The sequence below is a fragment of the Triticum aestivum genome, chromosome 5B (assembly GCF_018294505.1).
Source record: "Triticum aestivum cultivar Chinese Spring chromosome 5B, IWGSC CS RefSeq v2.1, whole genome shotgun sequence".
In the NCBI taxonomy this organism is placed as follows: Eukaryota; Viridiplantae; Streptophyta; class Magnoliopsida; order Poales; family Poaceae; genus Triticum; species Triticum aestivum.
The window spans coordinates 181,022,033-181,028,032 of NC_057807.1; positions in this window are offsets into that span (position 1 = coordinate 181,022,033).

The window sequence follows — 6,000 nt, forward strand, 5'->3', positions numbered from 1 at the left end:
AGCAACCACATAATATTGTGTGCATGTGTATCATGCGTTGTGTGCGTGTGCTCTTCTGTTCAGAAAATAATAAAGGTAATCTATCAACAGAATACAGACGGCATTGATGTCCTAGTGGCTAGCGCGAGCGATACTGCGACGCTCATCGGGAGTTTGTCAAGTTTGAATCCTCCGAGCTCCTCAAAGTTTTCTTCTCTCTCTCCTTCTTTTCTCCTTTCACTGACTGGTGGAACCCGCGTGGGAAGAGAGAGAAAACATTCTCACACACTGTGTTTGACCAGTCAACTCAGAAAAATACGAAGCTATACGGCAGGTTAGGGCATGTACAATGGGGCTATCTTAGGAGTGCCACGTAGGATACATGATGAGATGGCGGAGAGAGAAATCATAAGAAAAGGCTTGTCTTCTCTTATTTAAGAGAAGACAAGAGATGATCTCTTAGCACAATATGTCTCATCACGTTTTTAGGAATTGCTAGTTATTGAAGATAATGCTAAGAGATGACCCATTGTAGACTCTCTTTTTTATCATTTCTAGATTACATGCAAGACTTAAGATAAGACTATCTTATCAACCATTGTACATGCCCAGTGACCGTATAATCACCTAGACTTGTACATAGTGACCGTATTGACCAACTTCTTATGTACGATGACCAAAATGAGCTCGCGGCGCAAGTTTGAGTACCGTGGATGAATTTTACTCTTAATTTAACTTCTGTCAATTCTTTTTTACGCAGCCACTCATATGCACGCAACCCATACCCTAGGAGCACCTTGAAAAGACTCAATCGACGCCTTATCTTAAAATTGACAAAATCATCACAGACGCCTTCGTAGTTGACGGGAACGTCTCCTCCCACTAAACCCACATCGCCGAAAGGACTGAAATAAATCCAGGAAATGCGAGCGCTAATCACTGGCGGAGCATAGTGATCTTGTCCCCTCCAAGTTTTGCACATTTGTGACAAAAAATTTCAAGAGAGAGCACACATTAGTGATAGTTCTGTGTTTTGCGCCCCACAAAATTCAGATTTTGTGTTTTGCCCCCCTCCTCCCCCGGCTAGCTTTGTCAAGCTCTGCCACTATCACCAATGGCAAGTCTAGGACATGAACCCTAGTGGCTAGGAATACCACTGTCCTCCTAATCATCTAACCACAGGTGGTTCGCACTTTTGTAAAATTTTAAAAAACACGTTCCACATTAAATAAGTCTTGAAATTCGCAGGTGCAGGCATATGCGTATTCGCATATAACCGTTCATCTGTGTTGTGATCCAGAAATTTCTTTTGAAAAAATTATGTGAAAAAGAGATAAAAAAATCTGAACCCCGTCAATACAACACAATATACATGTTTTATTTGAAACACAATGTACGTGTTCATTTTGTGCTAATATTTAGTCCAACTGCTTTCTCCATGTCATTGTTTGTGTACATTCTCTTGATCTTTTCATCATATTTCAGATCATTCTTTATTCTTCAACCGGTTATTGTTTTCAAGCGTATTCCCCCCCCCCATTGTTACTATTTACCTTTTTCCTCGGTGCATCTACTTTAGTGTCAACTTTCACTAGTCTTCTTTTTTCACATGATCTGTGTTCTTCCTTTCACTCGTTTGACCGTCTTCTTTCTTAATTTGTTTTATGTCCATATCCTCGTCTTTCTGTTCTGGCCTATTTGAAATTCATGGCATGCTTCTTCGCATTGCAAAATCATCAACTCGTTATTCGATGTCTCATTGTGTTACAACACATTATGTCATCTTGGACATATTTGTCGTTCTAAAAAATCGTTACAGATACCACTATGATTTCATTCTTCCAACCTTAATGGTCTTTCATTTGATTTTGTTCTTACTCCTAGCCTTATAGATCTTTTTTTAAGTTATGTTATCTTAAGCTTTAAGTTTAATTGTTGTCCTCCAAAACTTGTGTTACAAAACATATGTACATACCAAGTTTCATCTCTTGAGACTTACCAAACATCATGATCTCCGTCGGTTTTGTTGTTTCATACTTAATATGGACCGTATTCATGAATATGAGGACCATAGCGAGGCACTTTGCAAGTTTGATGACCGTTGTAGATGTAGCCGGTGAGTTCGGGGAATATAGATGCAATTTACTTGGAAAAAATGTATGATAAGTTGCCAGAAAACGATTTGCCAGCCAGCCCGGATGTCTGGCCTACAGCCCAGAAATTCGGCTAACCAACAGAAGGTTTCTACTCAAGCCTAACGCCTGGCCTGCTCCTTGGATGCCGGTCCCTAGAGCACTCACATGTGGAAGACAACCCCTGGAGCGAACCCGGACATCCGGCCCTTCAACGGTCAGACATCCGGACCCTGACTACGAATAGATTGGCCCAAGAGGCCTTCTGATAGAGATGAAGGTGTCCCGATGTTTCAATTAGATAGCTATTTTTTTCTATGGGAGTCGACTTTGACGATCCGACTACGAACGTGCGAAGACGTCGCGCCTTAGCAATCGCTAAACCAAATTCCGAGGGGTTATTGACCATGCCGGAGCATGATTAACCTGACCACGAGGGTCTATTCCTGCGAGCAAACGAAGAACAAGCAAGAAACTGAGATTGCAATCTGGATATTGCGAATATAAGAGGAAAGCTTTATTGATGAAAGTGGGGTTCTGTGACGTCTTGATCTGGTCGTTGAACACAAACAAAGTACGTGAAGTTGCAGCTATGGTGAACTTTTAATCTAAACAAAACCCAAAGTCTAAACGACGCCCTAAGGGTTGTATATATGGAGAAAGAGGGGGGATTTCATGACCCTTGAAGGAGGGGTCCGAAACCAACCCTAACTCTTGTTTCCCCACACGCACACGGACTCTAAAAACAGCCTATACTCAAGTATTTCGAAATTACATGAGCCTAGACCAAAAATAAGGTGGCGCAACACCTATTATAAGCTATGGACGAAATTTATGAAAGGGAATCTTGTATATTTCGTCCATGTACTTGTATGTCATCAAGTAGGCTTCAAAGTACTGAAATCTGCACTAGAAACGTCGATCTGGTTCCCTTCGCGCGCGCCTTCATCTCCATGCTTGTTTCTGCTCCAGTGCTCATCCCTCTTGTCCATGCTAGCCCCTTCATTAGTAATCAACACAAATGTATCCAATTTAGGCAGCATCATATTCTCATGAAATTAGAATTGTTACCAAGAAATGAAAGTACCTGGTAATTCAATTAGCGTGCGCGAGCTCTAGTGATTGGTCCAGTGTGTATAACAGCAGGGGTTGTGGGTGTAACAATGGTATTGATGTCCTCATCATCCTCCCCTTCTTGAAATGAAGTCCTCATCGATGTAAGCTCATATTCCTCACCCAAATAAGGCTTCAAATCTGCAATGTTAAAAGTGGGATTAACCCCAAAATCTGCAGGCAGCTCAAGTTTATATGCATTATCATTTATTTTCTCTAACACCTTAAAAGGACCATCAGAACGTGGCATTAGCTTTGATTTGCGCAAATCAAAAAATCTACCCTTACGCAAATGTAACCAAACAAGATCTCCAGGTGCAAACACAATATGTTTTCTACCCTTATCTCCAGCAAGTTTATATTTAGCATTCATACGCTCAACGTTCTCCTAGTTAACTCATGCATTTTAAGATCAATTTAGCATGTTGTTTAGCATCAAAGTTAACCTTCTCCGAAGATGGAAGAGGCAACAAATCTATAGGTGCACGAGGTAGAAAACCATACACAATCTCAAAATGGCACATCTTAGTAGTAGAATGTAGCGAACGATTATAAACAAATTCAATGTGAGGCAAGCATTCTTCCCACATTTTCTTGTTATTCTTTAAAACAGCCCTAAGCATAGTAGACAATGTTCTATTGACTACTTCAGTTTGTCCATCAGTTTGGGGATGACATGTAGTACTAAAAAGCAGTTTAGTCCCCAACTTAGACCATAAACATCTCCAAAAGTGGCTAAGAAACTTAGTATGACAATTTGGCACAATGGTATTTGGCACACCATTCAAGCGAATAATTTCATGAAAGAACAAATCAACATCACTAGGAGCATCATCGCTTTTATGACATGGTATAAACTGTGCCATTTTTGAAAATCTATCCACGACAACAAATATGCTATCCCTCCCCTTCTTTTAGGTAAACCTAAGACAGAGTCCATAGATATATCCTCCCATGGAACAGTAGGTACAGGCAAACGCATATATAAACCATGAGGATTGAGTCGTGACTTAGCTTTTTGACATGTAGTGCAGCGAGCAACAAAATGCTCAACATCCTGTCTCATCTTTGGGCAAAAGAAATGTGTAGCAAGTATGTCCTCCGTCTTCTTGATGCCAAATTGTCCCATTAATGCTCCTCCATTTGCCTCCTGCAACAACAAAAGACGAACGGAGCTAGCTGTAATACATAGCTTATTAGCACGAAATACAAATCCATCGTTAATGACAAGGAACGTGGTAATTTCAAAAAAAATCCTACGATCATGCAAGATCTATCTAGGAGATGCATAGCAACGAGAGGGGAGAGTGTGTCCACGTACCCTCGTAGACCGAAAGTGGAAGCGTTTAGTTAATGCGGTTGATGTAGTCGAACGTCTTCACGATCCAACCGATCCAAGCACCGAACGTACGGCACCTCCGTGTTCAACACACGTTTAGCCTGATGACATCCCTCGAGCTCTTGATCCAGTTGAGGACGAGGGAGAGTTTCGTCAGCACGACGTCGTGGCGACGGTGTTCATGATGTTACCGGTGCAGGGCTTCGCCTAAGCACTATGGCGATATGACCGAGTTGTGTAACCGCGGAGGGGGCCACCACACACAGTTAAGAGAACTTGATGTGCTTTGGGGTGCCCCCCTGCCCCCTTATATAAAGGAGGAGAGGGGAGGCCAGCCGGCCCTTGCAGGGAGCGCCAGGAGAAGGGAGTCCTACTAGGACTCCAAGTCCTAGTAGGATTCCACTAGAGGAAGAGGGGAAGGAAGGGAGAGGGAGAGGGAGAGGGGGGCTGCGCCCCCTTCCCTTGTCCTATTCGGACTCCCCATGGGGGGGGGGGGCCTCCCCTATGTGGGCTGTCCTCTCTCTCCCCTATGGCCCATGTTGGCCCATTGCTTCCCCGGGGGGTCCGTTTTTACCCGAAACCACTCAGAACTCTTCCGGTGTCCGAATAACATTGTCCAATATATTAATCTTTATGTCTCGACCATTTTGAGACTCCTCGTCACTTCTGTGATCTCATCCGGGACTCCGAACAAACTTCAGTCATCAAAACATAACTCATAATACAAATCGTCATCGAATGGTAAGCGTGCGGACCCTACGGGTTCGAGAACTATGTAGACATGATCGAGACACATCTCCGATCAACAACCAATAGCAGAACCTGGATACTCATATTGGCTCCTACATATTCTACGAAGATCTTTATCGGTCAAACTGCATAACAACATACGTTGTTCCCTTTGTCATCGGTATGTTACTTGCCCAAGATTTGATCGTCGGTATCTTCATACCTAGTTCAATCTCATTACCGTCAAGTCTCTTTACTCGATCTGTAATGCTTCATCCTGCAACTAACTCATTAGTCACATTGCTTGCAAAGCTTATAGTGATGAGCATTACCGAGAGGGCCCAGAGATACCTCTCCGAAACACGGAGTGACAAATCCTAATCTCGATCTATTCCAACCCAACAAACACCTTCGGAAACACCTGTAGAGCATCTTTATAATCACCCAGTTACGTTGTGACATTTGATAGCACACAAGGTGTTCCTCCAATATTCGGGAGTTGCATAATCTCATAGTCTGAGGAACATGTATAAGTCATGAAGAAAGCAGTAGCAATGAAACTGTAACGATCATAATGCTAAGCTAACGAATGGGTCTTGTCCATCACATCATTCTCCTAATGATGTGATCCCGTTCATCAAATGACAACACATGGCTATGGTTAGGAAACATAACCATCTTTGATTAACAAGCTAGTCAAGTAGAGGC